This window comes from Antechinus flavipes, chromosome 3 (assembly GCF_016432865.1).
Source record: "Antechinus flavipes isolate AdamAnt ecotype Samford, QLD, Australia chromosome 3, AdamAnt_v2, whole genome shotgun sequence".
Lineage (NCBI taxonomy): Eukaryota > Metazoa > Chordata > Mammalia > Dasyuromorphia > Dasyuridae > Antechinus > Antechinus flavipes.
The window spans coordinates 388023365-388037823 of NC_067400.1; the positions used below are offsets into that span (position 1 = coordinate 388023365).

The following is a 14459-nucleotide window of genomic DNA, read 5'->3' on the forward strand; positions in this document are numbered from 1 at the left end:
TTACTAAATACACTCCAGTAGTTCCCTAGCACTCAGGATCAAATATAATTTCTTCATTTGGAATTCAATATCCTTCACTATCTAGCTCTCTTTTACCTTTCTAGTCTTCTTCTTTTTTCCACCAGGACCTACTCTCCTCTTTCCAATCCAAAGTTATAGCTTCATCCAGTGATACTGACTTTCTTGCTATTCCTCCAGGCATTTTCTCTGCCTGTCTTCCAAGCCTGTAATACTTTTCTTCCTCAAATCTCTTTGCTGACTTCCTTGACTTCCTTCAAGTCCCAACTAAAATGCCATCTTCTATAAGAAGCTTTCCCCAACTTTCTTAATTTTAGGGCCTTCTCTCATTTAATTATTCCTTATCTATCCAATATGTAGTTTGCTATATCTCTATTTCTATCTGTCTGTCTATCTATCTATCTGTCCCATCTTTCTATCTATCTATATTTATATTTGCTTGTTGTTTTCCCTATTAGAGCTTCTTTAGGGCACTCTTATTTTGGTTTCTTTTGTATTTTGTATTCTATTTGTATTTGTATTCTTTTGTAAGCAATGCTTAACACAGTGTCTGGCACATAAATATGAACTTGGTCAGACTGATACTTTCTACAGTTTCAAGGATAAGTAAAATGTTATACTACTTTGTTGTTATTCAGTCATGTCTGACTCTTGCTGACGCCATTTGAGATTTTTTTGGCAAAGATATTGAAGTACAATGACATTTCCTTTTCCAGCTCATTTTTATAGATGAAGAAACTGAGGCTTAAATAACCTGCCCATGGTTGCTAGTAAGTATGTGAGAAAATATTTGAATTCTTGAAAATGAATCTTCCTTATTCCAAGCCCAGGCTTCTATTTACTTCTCCACTTAGCTGTCCCTCTCTAGTTGTAGTTATACTACTTTCTATCAAATAAATCCCCTTTTAATAATTTAATAAATTAATAACATACTGCTATATAATTTAGGATGACAGAATCATGTTACAGAATTGTATTGGACTTGACACCATCCAGTCCAAATCCCTTGTTTTATAGAGGGAGAACCCAAGGTCTGGAGAATTTAAGTGATGTGACCAAGGTCAACTGAAACTGTTTTAGAACTGAGGTCCTCATCCAAAGCTAAGATTCATTCCACGGTGCCAAATTGCCTCTCTGTTGCACAGTCTCATTGCTCATAATTTAATTCTGCACACTTTGAGGACTGACATAAGGACACTTATATTTTATCCTAAATATGTTTTTTTCCCCACCAAATAACATGGTATTTAAAAAAAATAAATATGTGTTGCTATCAGTCAAGTTTATACGTTTATAAAAATTTTTAAAGGCAGCAATGTTTACAAACAAAGAAACAAAAAATTACCAAGTTGTTTCATTTAAAAAACAAAACAAAACCAATCAACTATATTCAGGATTTTTGGAAAGAGTTTAAAAATCTGTGTAATTTGTGCTATGTTGTTATTTATTTGCAATAACTTTTTACCATCCCTTTCACTTTCTGTTCTATTCCATTTTTGAGAGGATTTTATAATTTGGAGCAGGTATTCCAAATGGTACCTTTTGATAGAAATTCAGAGAGATAGAATCTTCTTTTTTTTCTGATTTTTTTTGAAGACTTCCCATAATTCATATATTTTAGGACTAATGGTCATGACGTGCCATTAGAGCAGGGTCATGCTAACAGCCGGTCTTCTTCATTACCATTTTGTATCCTTCACTGATTCCACTCTATATTTTCCTAGTTGAGTAAATTTCTACATTCTCTTCCGATCAGTCTGAAGATCTTTACTGATCAAATGGCCTACATTTTAGAGTAAATTACATACTTTACTGGTCATGCCACAGACTGCTTATCAAGTAAGTAACTCAGTGTGTCTGCCATGTAATTTGCTAGGATGCCAACTCTGCTGGCTGAGCTGAAAACTTCTAGCAATCAGCTTCCATATGCAGTGATACCTGTGGCTAGAAAATGACATACTTTACACTTCAGGAACTGCAAACTTTTTGATGGAAATAAAAACTTCCTCAAATTAAATTCTTTATTGTCTCATTTTCAAAGGATGCAATATAGTTTGCTAAAACATTTTTAAAAAATTGATTCCTGTCCTCTTCTACAAAAGTTATAGGATCTTTGTAGTGCCTTTTAATACAGTAGGAATTGAAGCAGTTGTTGGATGCTTGAGAATTATAACCTTAGGCCAATTAGTTCCTCTCCATAGTCCTCAGTTTCCTCTTCTGGAAAATGTTGCACTCTAAGATTTCTTCCTGCTCTAACCTTCGATTCTGTGTTAGAGAATTATCAAGTCTATTTGGTCTTATTTGAGTTCCCAGAAGCCTAAAGTATTAGCAATTGACACTCAGATCCAATTTAGAAAGCTGTGAAATTTTAACTGGCCTTTAAATATAACAGTCTGCTTGCTGCATAGTTTGGCCAGGGAAACTTTCCCAAATCTTTTTCTATTTAAACTCTTTAAAAATGTTCTTGTACTATTTCAAGGTCCCAACAAATATAGTCCTGGTTGCTAAACAGATAATTTCTCCACCTTAAGAATATATATGCCTTCATTGTGTTTTCAATGTACTCAAGTTGATAGAATGTTAAAAAATGGAAGACTAGGAATGTAGTGTGTTAGTCCTTTCTGGCTCTTCATGACTCCATCTGAGACTTTTTGGACAAAGATATCGGAATGCTGTATCTCATTTATACAGATAAGTAAACTGAGGCAAACCATGAGTTGCTCAGGGTCCCATAACTTGGAAATGTGTGAGGCCAAATTTAAACTCAGGAAGATGAGTGTTCCTTACACTACTTTAGTTTAACACTCTACCTCTGTGCTCCTAGCCATCTATCAGAAAGGTAGGAGGGCTGAAAAGATTAACATCTTTGAAAAATAAATTACACAGACATTGCTATTCCCAGAAATTCGATTTCTAATTAGTGATTCAGAATTATAGAATTTCAGTATTGGAAGGGCAACTATAGTTATTTTTAAAAAGCATTCATTTATAACTAATAAGAGGTTGTGTAGCTTTTGTTCACAGACTTCCCAAGAGGAGGAACCTGTACTTAATGTTGACTGTTCCATTACTGAATAGTTCTAAATGTTAGAGTTAATATAAGAATTTAATATTTAAAGTACTTTGGAAACTTCAAAATGACATATAGACTACCTATCAGTAGCAATAGCTAATACTAATATTAGTAGTAGGAGAAGCACGAATTATTTTCTGATGCCAAGAATTAATTTTCCTTTTTTTACAATTTCTCTTTTTACTTAAAAAAAAATACTAATTCCAAACTCAGTATTCTATCAACTTTGGAGATTAGTTACTTTTTCGTCCATCAAGAAAATCAAACAAATTTGACTTCAGTGGAAAAGAGACATAACATATTACTTTGTAATCGAATCAATTATACCACAAAATAGTTGCATAGTAGTCATTATTACCATCATACCCTTTATAGTTTCAGCATCCCAAGTGTTTGGTTTTTGACTCAAAGTGATCCCAAGTATGAAAGAAAACTTAGAATTCTGTTGTCTGTAGAAAGCTAGAAAGGCCATAGAAAAAAATGCCAAAATGAACCAATCTGGTCCTTTAAGATGACAACTAAAAAATTCTCCTCCGTAAGATAAAGTGGGAAAGTCATGCCATGTACACATTGCATTTTGTTTCAGAATTTTGAATAATTAACATGAAGCAATGGTGGGATGAGCATCTGAACATTACTGGTTGGGGAAAAAGAGAAAAGTATAATTCTGTTTTGTGCTCTGAGAGGATTTTTTTTTTATTATTTCTTTTTATGGTTAGACTAATCTCATTGATGGGGAATAGTTTCTAAAATTATCAGGTCCAAATTAGAATCCCAATGGATCCTCTTCTTAGTCTGAATTCTCATTTTTTCTTTTACCTTATGTTTCTCTTAACTATTATCATACAGGTCATTTGCTTATGAATCTATCTGGAAAAATCTACTTCATAATTCCAAAGGTATTCATGTTTACATAAGTTTGTAAAACATGTTCCTTATCTTTGTCTTTTAGATTATTAGCCTCTTTCAAAGATCTGCTCAAGCTTTGATTTCATATACTTGCCACTGCTTCCATTACAAGAATAGTTCCTCCTTTCCCTTCCCTGTGTTCTTATACATTCCAGGTTTTAGCTGCATGTCTATCCTAGCTACAGCTAAGAATTGATTCATATTTGGGTTTTTTTCCATCTCCATGTTTGTCTTACTTAACACAGAGGCTTACTTTACCCAGATAGTCATTTCACTCATCATGATTGATTACCACATTTGGGGAGAAGTTGAATGTCCTTGATTGTACCAATCAGCCCATCTCACTGTACAGTTTGCAAAAGTCTCTTCTGATCAAGTTTTGTGATATTCAAGGGGGAAAAACGTACTTGTTTCAACTCTTTTTACCTGATTTATCAAAATTGTCTCAAGATACATAACTTATTGTTGAGTTGAGTTTTTTCAGAAATTTATCTATTGCTTGATTTCTCTGAAGATTTTCAAAAGGTCAAGTCATGATAAAATGCTGATGTAGTTAAAGAGGGGTAATAGGGTAAGGGCATTCATTTGTCAATTGATTATTTATGGTAAATGTTTTAAAATGTTATATATTGGATATGGAATCAGAGGAATTGATTTTTGAATCTTGACTGGCTCTTTCTCCCTGAGTGACCTTGAGCAAAGAGCATCCACTCAGCTGTCAAATTAATCACTCCAAAACACAGGTCTAATCATATCATTCCCTTATTCAATAAACACTTAGTAACCCCGTCTCACCCCTAGGATCAAATTTAAAATGTTTGGTTTGGCTTTCAAAACCCTTTACAACTTACCCCCTCTTACCTTTCCAATCTTCTTATATCTTATTCCCTGCTTGACTCTGTCCCTCTCCTCACCCCACATCCTTCCTCCCCGCTAGTACCTGGCCCCACTCTGTGATACAGGATTCCTGTCTTCCTTGCCGTTCCTCAATTTCCCACACTTGAGGCATTTTCCCTGACTATTCCCTATTGCCTCACTCATCTCTATTTCCCAGATTCCCTGGCTTTCTTCAAAGCCTAGCTAAAAATCCCATTTTCTACAATTTTCCTCATCCTCCTTAATACTGGTGCCTCTCTATAAGATCACCTCCAGTTTATATTTCTTGTTTATGCACAATTTTTTTCATATCATCTTCCCCTCCTGACAGTGATATTGATATCAAAGACTGCTGTCTTTTGCTTTGTTCTGTATTTTTAGGCCTTAGCATATTGCCTGGCACATAGTAGGCACTAAATAAATGTTGACTGACTAAATCTCTTTGGATATCATTTTCCTCTCCAATAAAATGAAGGTGATTGTCCAATCAGAAACTTGTAGGCCTGAAGCAGCTCTCTAGAAAGCAACCTAAATCAGATTAAAATGTAATTGTGTAATGGTTAACAAAATAAACAAAATTACCATACAAGAGAGAGAATGCTAATTTGTGGTTTTCTGATTAAAAATGCAGCCTGCAGGGATCCATTTCTATTTGATTTTGACGCCTCTAACCTAGATGACCTTTGAAGTTGCTTAAGTCCATTTTTGATTCTATGATTTATGTAGGAAAGGAACTCCTTATGCTTTACTAATGGTGATGATTTATAATATTAAAGGGAGGCAATAGGACCCTGGCTTGCTTTCAGATAAAAAAATAATAGTGATATTGATTCTTAAAATTCATATTTTATAAGTTAAACGGAAAACATTTGTCCAGAAATCCTAATTGTTTGTTATTGTGTTAGAAAGCAATCTGGACCTGAAACTTATTTTTCTTCAGAATGAAGGCTGCTAAAAATGAATTTTTCCAATTATCTCTGGATATCTCAGATCTCCCACTAATTTCTTTTGTGCATCTGTTGATCAAATTGTATACTTTTCCAAGTGGGATTAGCACTCTTTATAAACTCTAGCTATTAGCTATGAGGATGATGTCCTCAGTGGGTGTTTTGCTTATTCTTCTGCCTTAGCAAATGCCAGTTGCTTTAGTATGATTAGATATGGAGAGCAATCTGGAGTTTGCATCTGAAATGCAAGTAGATTTTACATTTTTTAAAAGAGATAAATAAAACATTAGTGATAAATAGTAAATGACTGCAAATAATTAATTTCAGTTAGACTTAACTAATTATGGTACTATTCTAATGAGAATGTTATTGTACTCTTGAAAAGATATATATTTAAAATAGCAGTGAGGTTTAAGGGTAGTTTTAGGTTTAGAAGATTTAAGTTCAAATTGGGTAAATCACTTAAGCATTCCAATTATTTCTCCATTTCTTATAAGGGGCTAGTCTGGAAGGGTTATTTCTCAACTTTTTTTGAGCACAGACCTATACATACATATTTGCTATACACATTTACTACTTTATAAATTATACAAGGTGCTCTAAAAGCCTTAGTGTAGCTTTGGGCTTTAATAGTTTTAATAAATATAGAAGTACAGTAATAGTTATATATATATTATGAAACTTGGACAAAATATAAATTAAAAATGAAATATTTGATCTTAGAATTATTAGGAAGCCACTGGAATTTAACAAATAGGGGGTAGACTTTAGGAAGGTCATATTAGAAGTTGTGTATTATATAGATTGTAAGGGGTGAGAAAATTAAAGTAAGAGAACCAATTAAGAAACTATTTTAATAGTGGTGAAAATAATGAGGACCTAACCTGGGGTGGTGGCTATATGAGTTTAAAAAAAAAAAAAAAAAAGGAAGCTAAATGAAAGACTGTTGGGTAGAAATGACAAGATTTGTTAGATAATTAATTTTTCTAGTGAGGGAAAATGAAGAATCAAAGACAATCCAAATTTTTATACCTGATTGATTATGAGGATGGTTTTTCCTCCAGGAAAGAATAGGGAAATTTAGAGGAGAGAATTTAAAGGGAAAGAATAAAAATGGAAATGTGTGTGTGTGTGTGTGTGTGTGTGTGTGTGTGTGTGTGTTCAGGTTCAATATAGAGATTCTTCAGTATCCAGGAATTAGTCCAGGGGACAAAAGATAATACTGCAGGTGGGGAGGGCAAGGAATTTTGCCTGGGATGACTACTGAAAGTACCACATTCGGTTTAGATGATAGTTTTCCTATGGAGCAGCAAATAGGAAAGAGAGAGTAGAAGTAGGGAGAGTCAAAAGGGTGGTATAGTTTTCTTTGATAACCAGTTTAAGTTTGGAAAAACTCTTCACCATAAATAGACTATCAAGATTTTGGTCAGTATAACTATGAGATGTGGAGGGGTTTTAATCTACCTTTGTTAAGGAAGTAATCTCACTTTTGGAATCATGGGCCTTTTGAGGTTGAGGAAGTTCTTTTAAAGCAAATTTTAATTTTCTATCCTATTGTAGATATTGCAGGAAAAAATGTTAATACTAATAGTGTAATCTTGTGAGTTTAAATTCAAGTCTATCAGAAACAATTCAATATCACTTATTAATATCCAAACTTTTTAATTTGGAGAATTATCCAAACCATCCTGGTACCCCATATTTTTTGACATGATACTCTGACTCAAGGAGATTTCGGGCAACAATTATAAGAAGCACAAGGAAAAGACCCAGTTGAGATTAATATTCCAACCTTTTCCTCCTGGATCACTCCTCAGAAAGGACACTTAGGGACTCCTAGAGTTCTATATGGAGAATCTAGTAGAATATGAAGCACCAAAGTTCTCTCTTATCTATGGAAGATGGGCCCTTCCCTTGGACAGTTTCTAACACTGGAAGATAGGAAAGTCAATGATTTTTACCTAGGCAAGAGTTGTGGGTTAAATAATTACCTTTAACCCATTTCCTAAGAAAGACCTTTTCATTTTCCACCTATCACTTGCTTTTCCAAGGATCTTTTCTCAGAAGAAAAGGACTTCAAAGAGAAATATTATTTCTTAATATTTCTGGGGAAAACAAAAAAGGTTGTAAATATCCTTCCACGGACTTAAAAAAAAAGAGAAGTTAATCTATAGATAATGGATAACCAAAATGTTGAATTTTAAGCCTGTTGAGTCCTTTATCTTTGCAGATCATCCTAGTGAAGAGGTAAAATAGGACCAGGAGTAGTAAATTAGAAATAGATTCAGAACATTGAAAAAAAGAATATTATATGAAAATACCAAAATAAAGATTCAATTCTTGACTCAGGGCAACTATTCCAAGTCATTCATCACACATTACAAAGGAAAGATAGTTATTAAGTGAATTAACAAGGAGTGTTACAGCAAGAAAAGCTTTATTTATTTATTTATTTTTTAGCAATTAACAAAGGAAAACATAAGTTCTTTCCTGCTTGCCCCAGGTAGTGTTATAATTCTATCAATGCTTCAGTCTTTCTCTGCTACCCAGGAGTAGACCAAAGACTAGTATCTATAGGTCAACACATACATCCAATTTCAGGGACAAATACATTCTCTGATCATATACAAAACAGCTATCATCTCTCTTATTTAAAATGAACAATGTAGAACACTATAATGGTTTCAACACTAAACCAGAGCACCCATAAATAGTTGGAAATGCCAACTACTGATAGGTTTCCTCTATACTCCACCTTTTCCCCATTTTCATGTACCCCAGAGAAGATAATCAATTACACACAGAATCCAGGAAAACTCTTCATGTTTAGGAAGTAACACCCAGTTGTATCTTTGATTTTGGTGCTGGGGAGTATAAGTGCTATCCATTACTCAAAAAAAAAAGAGGGTCCCTAAGTATAACTATACTTGTTATCCTAAGTTTAATTAGAAGTCAAAACAGGAAGTGCCATTGTTAATAGCTAGAAACATAAAAGTCATAGATTTTTAAAACACCTTAGATATTTCTCCCCATGGTCACATTCTGAATACAGGAACTGTGGGTGGGACCATATGACTTCCTGTATTTCTCTTTTACTCAAAGAAGCATTATTTATTTTTGTTTTTAAATGTAGTTAAAAGGAAGGTACTTTGCCTGTTCAGAAGGGAATAGCATCCAGTTCCTGTTTAGTACATATTGGCATTAGTGGCTGTGTGCCACATGTGGATAAGAAGAAATGGCTGGCATGGTTAAAATACATCTTTTTGTTAAAGAAAAAACCATTTTTCATTTTCACTAAAGAACATTTGAAATTTTTTTTCTGAAACTTTCTATGGAAATCTTGTACAATTAATGTCCATAGCCAATGGCCAAATGTTAGATATTAGGACAACATAAGCATTTTTAAATAAAGAGAAAATTTCATTTGAGCCCATAAATAAGGGAGAAAACTGAATTGTTATTTTAAGGATCTGAAATGCTAAATTATTTTAAACCTTGATAAGTTTTTGTTTATCTTCTCTGTCTGATAGGAAGCAAATAGCTTAAGGAAGAAATATTGACCTCTAAGTATGGACATTAGCTTATTTGAAAAAGAATTATATTCATCCTAGACGATATTTCTTTCATCAAAACTGGTCAATTTCAGACAAGCCTTTTTTGCAACATTAGAATAATGTTTCCCTACCAAAATGTTTAATTAGAAATCAGTCTTGACTTATGAATTGTCAATGGACTACATAAATTAATAAGTAATGAATGAAAACAAACTATCTTGACCATTGAAGGCAATTCTGTATGATAGGTAGAGTTTTCTCAGGAAGATGTGGGTTCTAGCCCAGTTTTGATCACTAATAACATGATCCAGGGCAAGTCACTTATTCATTCCAAATCTTGTTCAGTAAAATAGGATAGTTTCTATTCACAAAAGTTATAATGAGGATTAAGTAAGAAAATAAATTTAAAATTGCAAATTTTAAAAGACTATTTTAATGAGCTCTATTTTGATAGCTGGGGCAGTTAGGTGGCAGTAGTGGATAGAACACTTCCTGTTAAGTCAAGAAAATTTCTTCCTGAGTTCAAATCTACCCATTGACATTTAGTAGCTATGTCTGTGGGCAAGTCATTTAACCCTGTACCTCAATTTACTCATCTATAAAATAAGTTGGAGAAAAAAATGGCAAACCATTCCAGCATTACAAATGAGCTAGCTGATAGACCTAACAAAACAACAACAAGAAATTGTGATTATTATAATAAATATAATTGGGGTCATGGGATGAAACTCATCACACAATACATCACATTAATATTTAAATCATGCTTTAACTATAGTTCTTGGCAAATTTTGTCTTCTTTGATCTTCCCAACAATCCTGGTAAGTATATGCAATTATTATCCACATTTTACAGATGAGAAAACTGAGGCAAATAGAAATGAAAAGACTTACCAAGAGTCACACAGCCAGCAGACTGAGGCTAATTTTGAATTCAAGTTTTCCAGATTTAAGACTAAGAATTTGAGATTCCAAGTTCAGTGCTATCCTTTTCTTTTTAGAAGAATAAGACAAGATGGTCAAAGCCATTTTTTTTTTTTTTACCCAGGTATCCTTTTAAAACTTTTTTGAGATTCTTGTATTTTTTATTTTGGTTTATATTCATTATTTTTAAAAAGGAGAATGAAACTTCTCTAACCTCACAGAACATTAGCGTCACAAGGGATCTAATGTATTATCTAATGAATTTAATATCCTAATAAAAAAAAAAGACAGAAAACTGAAGGGTAAGTGACATGACAAAAATCCTATACTAATCAGTGACAGAGCTGGGTAATACTCTAGAGTCTAGAGTCTAGACTATTGCTCTGCCAGTGAGTGAAAAAGATTAAGCAGTCCTTAGCAAAGCTATGAAACCATTTAAAGGTAAATGACCCATGTGACACTTAATAACAACAGCAAAAATTTGAGATATTTTATCTTCCTGCCAAAAGGTATTGGAGGTAAAATCCCTTTAAAATAAACTCCACAGGACACCATGATTGTTCTTTGGTAATGGAATTTTGTTAGAAATCCTAGTCTATAGGATTTAGACAAGGGCTTTCAACTAAAGTAACTCTTAGATTCTTTTATGTGCTCACTGTCTTGCTGAGTAGTTTGGGAGTCTGTCACAAAATTATGGATTATTAGAGTTAGAAGGGAGTTCTAATATCATCTTGAATATGATAGTTCAACTCCTTCATTTTACAGGTGAGGAAACTGAGGCCTAAAGACCTGGAATGCCTGGCAATTCAATCAGGATTTTCTTTAATTAGTTGGAAACTTGGGGTAAGAACTTCAATTTGGGTAAATAACTAATCTCCCTTTCCTAATCTGTAAACTGAGGATAATAACAATTGACTCTCAGGGTTGTTGTAAGAATCAAAGAGTATATTTATAAAGCTCTATATAAATGTTAGCTATAATGATGTCATGATATCAATGATGATGATTAAGGTGCATAAAGAGTTGAAGAACAATTGCTTCTTAATTTCAGGGTCAAAATAATTATAAAGAATGACAAGAATCTTGAAAAGAAAAAAGGTTTCAATAATTAAGAAGAAAATCCTGGAAATTACTATTATGAATGCCTGCCAAAATGAAAAAAAATCTGGAGGTAAATGGAGCAATGAGAACTGATGATCTGACTCATTTTTTTGGCTATCAAGTACCTAAGTAGAAAAATATAAATCATTTTCTTTGCTTATAGAAACACGATAGCATGTCAAATGCTTTATTACTTATAATATGTGTATGGAAGAGATAATAAAGGTTTGATCTGTTGCATGTTATCATTTATATAGCTGCAGCTTACAACAGTATTTTGAATTTTGCTTAAGAAAGTTTTATCTTTGTTTTTCAGAAATGTAAATACCACAGTATTAATCCCAGGAAATACATAGCAGTTTTAATAATCATATTTGGTTACTTCTGAAGTAACAAAAAAAATTGACCATGAAAATTTTTTCCATCTCTCCTTTTTAGATCAAGTTTCTTATTTTTGGTTCTGTACCTATTTCATTGGACTCAATCAATAATGTAAAAAGATTCAGAATTTTTTGAACATCATTTTTCAAGTAAGCAGTTATATACATATATATACATATACATGTATATATACTGTTTGCATATATATGTATATATACATATATATGCAGACAATTTATATGTACATGTGTATAAATAAATATGTGTGTGTATATACATACATATACATATATATACATATACATATACATATACATATACATATAATATAGTTTACTGCCTTTCTCCACTTAAGCTTATGAAACAGTTCAAATTACATCAAAATGTGGATCAAATGATTTCAGGAACAGTATGGAAATATCAGCATGACATTTTTTCCCCTCTTATCACATTATCACTGAGCATGAATCCAGACAACTGACCAAGCTTTGTTTAAAAAATAATTTTCCACATGTGTCTTATTCATTTTCTTCTAGAAATCAGAAACTGATTCTTGGAATTTTTGCAAAAGTAAGTATACTCTTATAGGACTTAGAAGATGGTTCAAAGGAAGAGCTAACCTATTTTTCACTGAAAATTATGATCAGATTCTTTTATTGAGTAGGTATATTGGAAAAAGTCAGGAATACCATAAAAAAAAAGAAATTTTCAAGAATATACAATTCTTTTGCTTACCACCCCCAAATAACTCCAACTGAAGTAGCCAGAATCAGGATTAGAAGCTCCAGACTTAGGTTCTCATCTGAAGAAGAAAGCACAGCATCAGAAACAGGACTTTAAGGTAACATTGTTCCCTTGGTCCGAAGTATAAACTTTAGTTAACACCTCATCTATTTTGTTTATTAAGCAATGTTATACAATGCCATCTAGTGACCATCAATTGACATAATATTGCCTTGATGGGGTGGGGGAGAAGTCTAACACATTCTTTACAGGCTATTTAAGAGAATAAGAATTAAGATAGATCTTTAATTTTTAATTTTTTAAAGATACATCACTATTGTAATGATCTGTTAAGGTTCCATATTTTTGGATATTTATTTTTAAATACTCTATTATCACCTACCTCCAAATATGATCTTCTACCTCCTTCTGCTGCAGTAACTTCACCATCCCAGTCCGCAGTTAAACTCAGAACTGATCCGTACTCCCCAAGTAGCAGCACCCAATTTAGTAACAGGTGGTGGAGGTGGAGCACTTTAGAAACCAGTCTCAACAAATAAAAAATGTGCTTCAAAAAGAGAACTAGGATTATTCCTACAGCAATCTGTGCCAAAGAGAAAATAAACTGATGATAGTTCAAAGGCTGAAATCAAAATAGGGACACTTGGAGATTGGAGGAAATCATCTTTGATTTTCTCTGGACCAGTGGCTAAGGGTGCCTGATAACTGTGGCTTACTCTTTGTACCAGATTTCAAATGAAAGTTCTAAAAATCTCTCTATGAATGGCTTTGTGCCCTAAGAGGATATATTTTATCCATTATTTCTCACCTTTTGCAAACAGATGGCATGAATTATTTTTGAAAAAAGAAAGAAGCCAGCAATCTGTCAGTTGCAAAAAGCTCAGAATTCAAGGAAAATTTTTTTTGGTTAAATGACCTATTTGTTGCTAGTTGAACCATAGTATTGCTACAGTGGACAATTTTAAGAAAATAGAATACTAATCTTTAATGTAGATATAGTCTTACAAAACCTTACAGGAATATTTGGGATACCAGATGATCTATGAAAAACATCAAGTTGAAAACCTTTATGTAAAGAAAAAGCTTATCAAAATCCACAGCTTTGAGTATATTTGGTTGTTTCTTTTTATTGTTGAATGCATGCTGTGATCATAGTACAATATGTGGAAATTGCATAATTGTTATTCTCCAAAATCAAAGCCATTGGACAATGTGAAGACAACATAGGGATCCATTAAATGTCGTTTTAAAAGGCCACAACAAAACATTTGATTCTGCATATTTCCTAAAACTTTCTTTGTCTATACTGCTTCCCTACCCCCTCTACTTTAATTCTAAAATTTTCTGTTCCTTTAGTCTTAACCATCACTGGATTTGTCTTCATTGAACCAAGAATTATCTATGGATTAAAATCCAGTTTAGAGATATGAATTATTTTTATATTCAAGTGGTCTAAATTTCACTTATTTCATTTAGATATGTTTTGCTTATGTAGGTGGAGAATTCTTGAATTTAGTAATAGACCCAATCCCTCCTTCCCCCCCAAAAAAAATCCAACAACTCCAAACTAACAAAAATATCTAGCATATTTTTTATAATTTCTAAGAGTTCATAGAATTGTAGTTTAGAACTTGAAGAGACTTTAGAGGCCATCTAGCTAGCTGCCCTTATTTTACCAATGAGAAAATGGAGGCCCAGAGACAGTAAATTTCTGTGTCAGAGCTAGAATTTGAAGCCAACTCTACCAACTACAAGTCTAGCAAATTATTTCCATTGTAAGGGAAAGATCAGCTGCCATAAACCTTGACCTTTTATAGTTTTACGCAATAGTGGAAAACACTTCCCTTATACACTGTTGTATTATATCTTTATAAAAGAGCATAATGTACAGTAGATATAAAAATTTTGATGGGTTGTGGAAAAGGAGAAGGCA

The 14459-nt window shown here is 32.9% G+C and overlaps 1 protein-coding gene across 1 annotated transcript in view; it reads right to left on the minus strand.

Moving 5' to 3' along the window:
• The window catches only part of SLC39A10 (solute carrier family 39 member 10), a 143611-nt gene extending 130631 nt beyond the window's left edge, over positions 1-12980 (minus strand). The window contains exons 1-2 of the mRNA XM_051985975.1: positions 12909-12980; positions 12518-12584 (exon numbers count right to left, since the gene is read on the minus strand). The gene's annotated coding sequence lies outside the window, so the exon portion shown is untranslated. The remainder of the gene's footprint in view (positions 1-12517; positions 12585-12908) is intronic.
• Positions 12981-14459: the final 1479 nt, after the last annotated feature.